A 13,196-nucleotide genomic window follows, 5' to 3' on the forward strand; every position below is an offset into this window, starting at 1 on the left:
TTTGTGATATGTTATCTAACGCGGTGGTGTCCTGCCTTACTTTGTTTACGTTTGAACATGAAAAAAAAAAAAAATTTTCTCAAGAGAGAATCGAAGCGACCGGTGAACCACCTTTAGTTCCTAAGAAGATGAGCAACTGAGTATTCAAGATCCGCTGCTATTAGTAAAATCTAATTGCTGGATATAGAAAATTGACTTATATTGTCATACAAAGTGAGAACATTTAACTAATTTCGTAATGACACCAAGACGATGACTTTTTTTAAAAGCTAAGTCCAACCTACCGATGGTGCCTAAAACCAAGCTGTTCTAACGGACACCTGTCTCTAAGTTACAGGTGCAGTTATAAATTGGCAATGCTAAAATCATTATCTTTATTCCTCAAGTTTCATTTTATACATCTAAGAAAACACGAAATGTTTCAGCATACGAAGTGACTCATTAGAATCTATAAGATTTTCTCTGTTTATTCTTTTACCTTACGTAAAACCTATAAGATTTTCTCTATTTATTTTTTTTACCTTACGTAAAGATGCCCTCGGAACTGTGACGCTTATAGAAGGCAACAGTATACCAGAAATGCCTTGCTCGTAACAACCGACGCCGGTTTCGTTATCTGCCATATCTCAGATTCTTATCTCGCAAGACACAGAACGGTTATACCCTCGTAATTGATACGTCGTCTCCCTCCCTCCCTACTACCTCTCTCTCTCTCTCTCTCCTTCCCCCCCTCTCTCTATCTTTATCTGTCTATTATACGTATAACCATAATCAAATTAACCACTGGACATTCCAGCCTTAATTAACCACGCATCCATTCACTTTCTCCATATATAATGTCGCCATAAACAAGATCCTCTGTCTATTTGTTTCAGCTATATTATTTACTAATCCTGAACGCCTTTCTAAGCACAACAGAGGAATTTAAATGCGTCTAAACACGAACACCTTCCCATGAACCATTAAAACTCGCGAGAGTAACAATTACTAATCGTTTATAATATATGAAGCCTGAACGCTCAAAGCAGGTTGTCATAGTGTATCTATGGCAGTAAGTTTCTTAATCAATTCATATCAACTCTTTTGCATAAGAAGATTTCTCAAAAGAAGCGTCATCCACAAAGATCAGAGCGTTTTTTAGTGTCACTAATGAAAGTCATCTTTTTTCTGAATGATTTTGTTTGCTTTGCACGCTTGCTAACAAATTCTCACGTTTAGCAGGCAAACGAAGCAGAATACCTTTGTGTGATTATATATATATATATATATATATATATATATATATATATATATATATAATATATATATATATATATATATATATATATATATATATCATTACGAAGATAAATCTGAAAAACCATTCCCAATTCATCATCATTACTGTAACGTTTGAAATAGTTGAAGTTCGAAATTGCATTTTTTTTTATTCTTTTTTTTATTTTTTATGCCTGCTTAACAAAAAACGCCCTGACAAATGAATGGCCTATTGTTATAAAGAAGGACCATTATTTTCGCCGAGTTATTTTTGAAGGATGTTTCAGAATTTTTGTTGTATCTTCTCTCTCTCTCTCTCTCCACTCCTCTCTCCTCTCTTCTCTCTCTCTCTCTTCTCTCCTCGTCTCTATATATATATATATATATTATATATATAATATAAAAAAATATATATATATATATATATATATATATAAATGTATACATTTATATATATATATATTTCTATATATATATATATATATATATATATATATATATATACTATATAAATGTATACAAAGAGGAAAACCTCAAAGCAATTGACCGATGAATCAAGTGTTAGGAGAGGGTGGAAAGTAAGATAGAAGAGAATATGAAAGGAGGTACAGTCAAAGGAACGAAAGGGGTTGCAGCTAGGGACCAAATGCACGCTGCGAAGAACCTTGAGTAATGCCTACAGTGCACCGCGTGAGGTGCACTGATGGAACTAGCCCCCTATCCTAATGTTCCTCAATACTTTAAAATTTCTTTTAGGTCTTCTCCTCTGGATTTGCCCACTTAGAACAGTCCTCTTTTATCTATTTTCAACTTTCATTTTGAAACTATCTTCATCTTAATTCACTCTCCCCTTACTTATCTCATTCTTCACTTATTCTCCTCCTATCCTCTCACAACACCTGCCCACTTCACTCGTTCGTTATCTTGCAACACCATAGTGGTCCTTTTGCAAACTCATTATACTCCCCCGCAAAGAACTCGATCATTCGAGAACACTCTGAACCCTTCATTTTCGGCTATCTCTGTCTCGCTGAAGATTTTACGGCGTTCCTTTTATTCATTAAGTTCATCTCTCTCTCTCTCTCTCTCTCTCGATAACACCGATCTTCGCACCGGCCTTCTTATAACCTTGGAAAAACAGTGGCGCCTCGTTTGAGGGAGTCCCTCTAGGTGACCTTCTTGCTCCTCAGTGTCGAGATTTTGTGTCATTATGGTTGGTGTTAATGATTACTTAAAACTGTTAAAAAAATGCGTTATTTCTATGAACAAAAATTAAGTATTCAACCATAAATATCGTAAAATTGACATTATCACCCGTTTCTTGTCAATTCTGGAAGTGATAGAGCTAAGCATCTGAATTCGAATTTATAAATGTACTGAGAAAAATACTTTTATATGTTGGTTTGTTTATATTCTTAGAATGACTTAGTTCAACCTTCTCATCTCATAAGGACGTAGATTGTACCTAGCACGGGAGCTGCACGTACATCCAGATAAGATCTCTCTCTCTCTCTCTCTCTCTCTCTCTCGGACATCCAGATACGATCTTTAGTCTCTCTCTCTCTCTCTCTCTCTCTCTCTCTCTCTCTCTCTCTCTCTCTCTCAAATAATAGGACAAATGGAAAGCAAAGTATGTACTTAACAAAATCCTTAAAAGTTTCGCAAGAATATTAAAATCAAGCAAGGAACTAATTTGACAGGAAAATTGATGACATGAAACCTCCTCCCTCTTTAAGAATCAAACAAAGATCTCTGGAAATTCCAGAACACTCCATATCTCCCCAAAGCGTTAAGTATAATTATTATTATCGTTTGGTTCCATACCGATGCTGGGAGACTACTATTTCGGAAAATATATCTTTAGAAGTCTCGTGATGTGAAGATTCTCAGCGAAATCTTACTACTTTCATATTTGGGACCTACACATCAGGTGGTGTTTAAGGGACATACTGACTTATACTGCCTTTACATAGAGAACACTTATTTACTTGTGGTTCTCTGTATGATGCGCAACAGAATTATACTACTTGACTAACAAAGAATTTAAGCAGAACGCGTTCATGTTTTAGGAAACTAATTAACTGTAAGGGGGGAGGTGGTATGTTGGTAGCCCTAGGTCACCCCCCTCAACCCCAACAAGCGCGCGCACGCACACACACACACACATACACACAAACGTCAAGAATTACGAAAAGTCACCCAGAGTTTTTTTTTTTTTAAGATACTTTTTAAACTGCGTAAACCATGGGTAACTTACTGTCTTGGGAGAACCATTGATAATTTTTTATTTACGTCGTGGTTGCAAAGGCTGCAAATGTGTCAAAATATAGAGTGTTTTCTCCTTTATTTTACTAATGAATCTATTGGTAAAGTGGGCGTGTCCATTTAAAAGACGTCTGCAAAAATTACGAGCCTTCCCACTTCAAATTCAATACCACCTATATCTCGCTTTCGTGAATGCACGGTAAGACAGACGAAAATAAAAGAGGGAATTTTAGCACCTCATCGAAGAAGCTGAAACCGAGAAGAAATTTATCTAATCTAGCTGCAAATGCCTTTGAAGAGTGTGTACAGTAATATCGCTGCAAATGCCTTTGAAGAGTGTGTACAGTAATATATCATCCTTAAACGTAAGTATATACAGGATCACGAAGAAGACCCCTCAATGCACAGATAAAGGTCCTTTGGCGAACGGGATATATATAATTTCAATTTTAAAAGTATAGGGGAAAACCAGACTTCCATAAAGACACCAATCAACCGGCTTCAAGAAGAAGAAGAAGAAGAAGAAGAAGGAGAAGAGGTTCTCGTCCAATGGGGGAACCCGGTGTTGTACCTCCAAAACTCCTCCTACTCCTCCTCCTTCTTCTTCTTCTTGCGTCTTTCGCGGCCAATCGTTGGGCTCCGATCGGGAGTTTATGGCGCAAGAGCGGAACGCCATTCTCCGATGCTCATTCGCTGAGAAAGATGTATTTGCAGAAAAACAGCCGCGGAGAGAGAGAGAGAGAGAGAGAGAGAGAGAGAGAGAGAGAGAGAGAGAGAGAGAGAGAGAGAGAGAGAGAGCGGGGCGCAGTCAGGCAACGGGACAAAAAAGCCCCCCCGAATTTTTTCCTCCGAATGAGTAATTGCTGCTGCTGCTGCTGCTGCGACCCAAAAGCACAGACAGGAACGGAGGAGGAGGGGCGCCCCGTTTCGTTTGCAAAGGTTTCTGGAATGGCATGGAATCATCGTCTTAATACCATATAATCCGTTGGAACAGGTAGACGGGAATCGGGTGGGAATTTTTTTTTCTTTTTGGCTCGAATGAGAAACGCAAGAACTCGAGATTCAGAAGTGGCTAGAGTTCTTAGGACATCTAGATAGCAAGAAATGAAATTAACAACAGGTAATGTGTGGAAAATTATAGTCATATAATAGTCAATGTAAATAAATAGCAGGTTATACGTCAGCTCCCCTATACAATGAAGTTACGGTGACCTCTCCACAGTGAAAGATAACTTCTAATGCATAACGTGACGTTATCAAATGCCATTTATATATAGTAGGAGTCGATAGGGAATAAATAATGAATGAAAATCAATACTAGTTACTGATGTAGCCATTTATTAATAAAAGTTGATTGGGGAAGATACACTAGTGGCACACATTCTAAACTTCACGATTTGAAAACTTATAAAATATCATGTAATACTATATATTCATATTTTATATATCGTATTATATATAATATATATATATGGCACATAAGCATATACGTGTATATATATATATATATATATATATATATATATATATATATATATATATATATATATATACATAAATACATACACTTCTATGTACGCAGGTTGAGTCTTCATTGTCCTTGCACACATTCACACACACACACACGCAGAACAAACTGACGCACATACACTCACAATTATTCAACGGAGGCCAGAAAAACACTCTTCCAGCTTAATGGTAACCTTGTGCTGTCATAAATCTGTCCCATAATTAAAATTTCACGGAAATGAAGAGGGCGGGGAAGGCGGGGCAGACCACCTGTGTGGATCAGGGAGGCAGAACGAATCGTTCTGTGTCTGTGTGAGAGAGAGAGAGAGAGAGAGGAGAGAGAGAGAGAGAGATACACCTATGTGCTAATAACCAAAACGACAAAAATTATATTCTAAAAATAAAAAGAAATCGCTTGTGAGAGAGAGAGAGAGAGAGAGAGAGAGAGAGAGAGAGAGAGAGAGAAGAGCAGAGAGAGAGAGAGAGCCGGTACAGCCTCAGTTAATAACCATTTACAACAAAAAATTATATTAAAAATAAAAAGAAGAAATCGCTTTTGTGTGTGTGTGTGAGAGAGAGAGAAAGAGAGAGAGAGAGAGAAGATACACCTATATGCTAATAACCATTACGATAAAAATTATACCTAAAAATAAGAAGAAATCTTGTGAGAGAGAGAGAGAGAGAGAGAGAGAGAGAGATGGGGGGGAGACACCTCAGTTAATAACCATTACAACAAAAATTATATTAAAAATAAAAAGAAGAAATCGCTCGAGAGAGAGAGAGAGAGAGAGAGAGAGAGAGAGAGAGAGAGAGAGACGAGAGAGAGGAGGAGGCGAGAGGAGAGAGAGAGAGAGAGAGAGAGAGGATACGGCTTTGCTAATAAACCATTAAGACAAAAATTATATAAAAAAAAGATTAAGAAATAGCTTGGGATTTTGCGACTGGACCACCTTCATTGTTATAGATTTTTTCTTTTATTACACAGAAACAAGTAATGTCTAATGAGATTTTTTTTTCTTTTTAAGAATGGACAGGCGACTCTCAAATCAAAATCTAATACGACTCGGAATACGACCAATGTTTGTAAATCAACGGAGTTTTTGGATAAATTATCAATGTTTTTAAATCAAGTTTTTGCATAAATTATCGATGTTTTTAAATCAAGTTTTTGCATAAATTATATCAATGTTTTTAAATCAAGTTCTTGCATAAATTATCAATGTTTTAAATCAAGTTTTTGCATAAGTTATATCAATGTTCTTAAATCAAGTTTTCCTCGTGTAAATATTTCTTGAATATGGCACCGGGATATTTCAATATAAATCTTCAAAAAATATATTACTTTGCACACATTCAATCAAGTCTTATTCAGCCAAAATCTGAATTTTGTTAAAATGCTTTAGATATATATAGTATTTTTCAAGAGCGTGCGATAAAAATATATTTATAAATAAATAAATAAAAAAATGAAATTCACATATCCATACATACACATATTAGCACTTCATACATACAGAACAGTAATGCAAGTGCAATTAAATAACACTGTTCTTCCCTAGACAGAATATATCATTAGTATTAACTTGCAATGAGTTGTACCTTTTCCACCGCCTTCGAAAAAAAAAAAAAAAAAAAAAAAAAACTACTAACTAACTAACCAAACCTAGTGACATTCAAGAGTGTTCCTTGACCATGCAAATGACTATGACCATTAACCAATATTGCATAATATTGCAAGAGGGGAAAGTTGGAATTGTTGCAACCTAGAGACATGGGTCTTGCGGATTCCATTGTTCGTTTGTTTCGGCCGAATTACGTGATCTGACCTGACGTGTTAAAAAAATAATAAAAAATAAAAAATAAAATAATTGAATAGTACGAAGTTGCTTTAATCTTTGGTACCGTGTTTCATATACATATACAATTGGTTTAACTAATATCCTGAGGTGTATGTATACTATATAAAACTATTATTCAGAGGTCTATGTACATATAAAACTCGTTCAACTAACAATCTGTGAGTTTTATGTACATACACAAGTCATGCAACTAATATTTGGTTTTATATACTTATTATACAACTCTTTTAACTAATATTTAGAGAGTTCTATTTACATTAAACAACTCGTTCAAATAATACTCAAAAAGTTCTACTTACATACAAACTAGTTTAACAAATTCTCAGGGGCCCGTACTCATTACTTCATCGAGATCTGTCTTTGAAATTAGTCTCATAAGAACTTTGCAAGCAGTTGTACCCAACAGCTGATTAAAGAAAAAAAAAACGCTAATTGCGCATCTCTACAGAGCGCGAATTTTGCCGAGATGTAAAAATCATTGGGGAACAAAACATCTTACGCTCTACAATTAAACGTGGGAATTCGTCGTGTAAAATCGACGTTTCTTGTAGCCTGCTGAAACGTGCGGGCCAGAGCGCTCCGTTACGATTGAGCGCAAGGTTTTTTCGTGACTTCCTGAACGCGTCGTAGCTCTGTGTACGGCGTTTGTGTATATCAGATCACTTGATGAATATACAGAAGTGAATTGCTTGTGTCAAACGTTGTTCAATGTAAAGGTTAATGATAATGAGGTTAGTATGTTAACATAGGAAGAATATCGCGAGGGGAAAATGTTGAAATACTTAGAAGGAACTGTAAAAATCGTAAAGTGAAACTCTAGATCTGTGGTTTAAGATGGTGCGTTCATATGGGAAGAAACGAAGATGGCAAGTCGGTTAAGAGCGGATAATTCAAGAATATTTCGGAAGAAAGAACACTGATAAGCGAGAGAGAGAGGAGAGAGAGAGAGAAGAGAAGTAGATAGAGAGAGAGACTCGTCTGGACCCGAGTTTTGCTGGGATGTTATCTTACCACCTGAGTCACAAGGCTGGGCAAAAATTATCATTTACGGGGAGCAACCTTTATATATATATATATATATATATATATATATATATATATATATATATATATATATATGTGTGTGTGTGTGTGTGTGTGTGTGTGTGTGCGCGTGCGCGTGTGTATGTATATATATACTTACATATATATATATATAATATAATATATTATTCTATATATTATATATATATATAGAAAGCGCAAAAGAAAACAACAGATAATGGGTATATATATTATATTTGTATCTTGAATTACTTTGCATCTCTTCAACAAGTGGGAGAAAAATGGCATCCAATCGTTTCCTTATTCTCTAATTTTTATTCGGTTCTCCCATCCCCCCCTTCCGTTTCAATCGCTTATTATCTTACTCCTCTGTCAAGACTAATTCCGTCTTCTCTTCCACGCTTCCTTTTCTTATAACAATAAATGTTTCTAAGTTCATTCAGCAAAGACACGAATACGGAATTCAGAAAAGTCTGTTCTCTCTATATGTAAATTAAACTTGTAATGTGGATTAACATAGGATCTTCTAACTTTCATTATTATTTTGAAATATAGCCACGAAGCAGTTCAGGTGACCGATGTCTGAGAATCCCTTCGAACTAAGGTCATACCTACTGACTCCAGAGGAACTCTATGAGTAAAATCTTGAGGAGAATTTAACGTAATTTCAATTATCACCTATCTATCTATCTAGCTATTTATCTACCTATCAGTCTATCTATCTATCTATCTATCTATCTATCTATCGTATCTATATATATATATATTATATATTTATAGAATATAATTTATATTATATACATTGTGCATTTGAAGGCCTTAAAACTGGAGATGAGACAAGGATACATAATATTAGTCTTCATGTCTGTATGGAACGTGGACAGACCGATATCTGCAAATGATACAGGCCTGATTGGGGTTGTAAAGAGAAGATGCACAAACTATTGAAAAAAAATTTTTTGCTAATGGGGAGAACTGAGAATGATTAAGTCCGAGAGCCGGATTATAACTTTAAATGGAAACCAAAATAATGAAATGATGACGGTTAAATTAGTAGTGGGAAAATGAAAGCAGTCCATTTGTATAAATATTTAGCTGATGCTGGTAGGAAACAGTAGGCGTGTCAAAAACAGATGATAAAAGGTAGATAGTAGGAAGTTATTAAAAAAAAAAAATGGGAAGGATGACAAGTTTGGGAAACATGGAAGAACTGTTGGATAAAATCTCCTTTATAGAAGTGAAGTTCATACATATAAAATAAACTAGGTAAAAAGTTTGAAGCTATAAAGATGTACTGTTGTGTAGCTTCATCATCATCATCATCATCACAATAATAATAATAATAATAATAATAATAATAATAATAATAATAATAAGTTAAAAAGAATGGCGGAATTAAGGCGAGTTGATTTTGTTTTATATATAGCTTTTTCTATTTTCCTTATAATTAGCTTCTCAGGCTCAGCGATGTTTCTGAGTAACTGGCCAATATTAATATTGGGAATTTTTTATTTTATTAGAACAGGCACTGACGACGAACCCTACTTGACATGCACCCGAGATCCTGTACTGATAAAAGATTAACTTCAGCATTTATAATTTTTGGAAATTCCCAATATGAATATTGGCCAGTTACTCAGAAACATCGATGAGTCTGAGAAGCGAATTGTAAGGAAAATAGAAAAAACTATATATAAAATCAACTCGCTTAATTCCGCCATTCTTTTTAACAGCATTTGCCTAAAAGAGGGTCTTCTACAACAATAATAATAATAATAATTAATAATAATAATAATAATAATAATAAACTATGTTTCAGAGCCGAAAGGAAGGATTAGAATGTTTCGAGAAGGTTCAGTCATTTGCTCAGTAAATTCTGAAGTGTAAGGAAGAAGAAAGAAGAAATAAGGCGTGCCGGACAGACACTGTATAGATATCGAGAAAGAGGCGTTGGAAAGGAAGGGCCTCAACGTCCAGAGAGAGAGAGAGAGAGAGAGAGAGAGAGAGAGAGAGAGAGAGAGAGAGAGAGAGAGGATTGGTCAATGCTGTGGAAGTTTTCTATAATGAGGTTCATCCACAGCTCAGCAGTTGCAGTATGAGTAAGGCAAGTGATTACTTTCTGGTCTTCAATGGGAGCAACGTCATGTTTGAGAAAACTAATTGCTCTATATATATATATATATATATATATATATATATATATATATATATATATATATATATGTTGTATAGATGTATACAGCATAAACAAACTCCAGCAGTTTATGCATTAACATGATAAGTACATGCAACGCTTGAGGGCAGAGAGATACGGGGCACAAAAAATAAAAAAAAATAAAAAAAGCAACCTGCACAAAATAGGAAGGATTCGTCCAGAGATTCGTCCGTCTTCCAGAGCCAAAATAAACATCAGATAACATTACCTAATACAGTGACTGATATCTGAGGTGAGCAAGGCCACAAAATCTCGGCGGTGACATTTTTGGTAAATTACTTTCGAACTTTTCACAATCAGCGCGCTTACCCATTTGCAACGGGCTATGGCAGGCGATGTTTCAAATCGCCGTCATTCGTTTATACTGCCTTATATTGCCGTCAAATTCACACAAGTGAAAGATATTTATATGCAATTTGAGATAATGGGTAATAATCCGCGTATCGTTCTTTCGTTAGCCTGTAATATCCATTATTTTTTGTAAACAATCTGAGACGAGTCTGACAACATACTTCAGACACGGATTAACTGGAGCGTGACGGCACAAGGCGTGTTTTTAATAACAAAAATCCTCTATCTTCTGGCCTGTGCGATACTGATTCCATTTACTAGAGGGTAATTCGGGTTATAAATATTTTCAACTAAGCATAAACGCTGAGATTTCAATGTTTTTGTTTGATATAAAGGAAAACATTATCGCCTGAGATCTTCATAGAAAACGGTACTTTTGACAGCTTTCATGGGAGCCTATTTCATTTTGATGATGAGGGGTTTCGTTATGCAATAATTATATTTGGCATCTTGTTATAGGTTAAAAAGTTGCGTTAAAGGTAAATACTGGATGACCGTAAGCTATACGTAATTCGATACCCTGGAGATAAAACCAAAAACCAGTGGATAATGATAATACTACAACACTTGGAAAGTAAATGTTTATCGAAAGCTGCTTTTTCGCGTTTTATTGAAGGTATTGTTTTTCAAATGCGTATTCAATCCTAGAGCAATGAATTGTACTCGACTGCACGAAAATAAGAGCTTTCACTCCTCTGTCTCTTCACATGTGTTTCATCTTTTATTACACTAAATGGGCCTACTTGCATTTAGCTTTATTCTTTCCCTAGAATTTTCACTTATATTTTCTTTATGCATTTAAAATGCATTAAAAAAAACTGTTAAGCATAGTTTCGATAGGTAACTGAAGTACCAGGAATTTATAATCTCCTGCCTGACATTTGGGTTTGACCTCATAACCTTCTATTTAGAACCAGTGACCCCATACAAGGCCAGCACCTACCAAGGCTCACGACGTCTGGACTCCTAGACTTAAGCCTTTGCAGAACTTGATTCACATCCAGCGCTTACTAACAAATACATACAAATGCATATTATAATGACAAATTTTTAACCAATTTGTAGTTTTACTAACTAACAAACCTTCGGTCTTAACCAATACTATATTTGACTCATTGGGCTGGTAAAACTCCTTTCTTTAATAATAATAATCAGAGAGAGCTACAGAAATACAAGACTACAAACACACACACACACACACACACACACATATATATTCTGACAAAAGTCAGCAATGAATACTGAAGCAAACTAGAATGAGAAGGTGGGTGGGTGTACAGGAGCCCATACGGTAAGATGGTCAACAAAACAAAGACATACTGTCGACACTAAGAATTTATGATTCACCGTAAACATCTGCAAAGGTGAAGAGAGTCGGGGGAAAAAAGTAAATAAATAAATAAAGGAATGAGTTTCATTGCGGCCAAGATCAAACTGGATGTGAGTCAACTACATTTATGTAGAGAATTAAACTATTGAACTAGTTTTGCAACCTTGATAGCTGGAAACAATCAAATGCGCATTGCGACTAGGAAATTACGCGTAGGTCTACCTAAGCAAGAAATATCAGTAGTACAGTGTAAGTAAGGAAGTGAAACGATGTTGACCATGGCAAGACAATGGTAGAATAACTGTAAATATCCGATCTGTGAATGTGTGTGTGGGGGGAGGGTGGGGAGACAATCTCAATTTCTGGATAACTGTCGAGATGGAACGGTTGGGAGTCGAGCGACTGAAAAAGTGTTCGAAAGTCCAGAAATGGTTTCGGATACACATTAGTTCAATCAAGGGCTTTATGCATTTTCCGAACATTTTAACGGGAATGGGAACAGTGAACACAAAATATTAGAAGAGACATGTAATTATCAATATTTTCCAAAGACTATACCATACTTAAAATGCGAAAACTGATGAAAATGAATACATGTGAAACCCCAAGGTTAGGTGACAAACGAAACAGCCACTCCCAGTTTGGACGGCCCTCTTTCAGTTTAGTTTAACATACCCAGTTAATTTTTTTTTTATTTGCGTGATTCTGGGTAGATTTCTTTTAGTATAAGCACACAGAAAGTGTCTCAATTTTAGTAGGCTGCACAGGCACAAGGAAGTTAGGCTACACAGCCAAGGTGACATGGGCAACAACTTAACCATGGCCTAGCTATATCAAATGTCACGACCAATTGTTATGAAAAATATGGGTATTTAGATTCCTAACTCACACCTATAACGTCTTGCAAGTATTAATGTCAACATTTTGCTGAAAACATAATGAGAAGAGAAATGAATTTTCTCATTAGCTCGTATTGCTCATTGTTTATACCATGAAAGCCTCCATTGTTTTAGAATATAAGTACTATACTCTGTTTTTTTCCATCTGTCCATCCGCCTGTGGTGTTTCCGTATGGTAACACTGCGCTCCGGGCTTTAGATAGTTACATTCAGCTTACATTCAACAATAATAATATCCTATTTCGAATATTAACGGTGCACTTCGCATATAGTAAATTATTAAAACACTTTTCAGTTGCAAATGTACCCAGATATCCTTTCATTTACCTAAAACATACACATACCGTAACTATTTAAAGCCCGGGACGCAGTGTTACCATACAAAAACACCACAGGCGGATGGACAGATGGAAAAAAAACAGAGTATAGGTAGTATGTCTGCGAACATCATTGTATTGGTTTTTTGC

The sequence above is a fragment of the Macrobrachium nipponense genome, chromosome 20, assembly GCF_015104395.2.
Source record: "Macrobrachium nipponense isolate FS-2020 chromosome 20, ASM1510439v2, whole genome shotgun sequence".
NCBI classification, from domain to species: Eukaryota; Metazoa; Arthropoda; class Malacostraca; order Decapoda; family Palaemonidae; genus Macrobrachium; species Macrobrachium nipponense.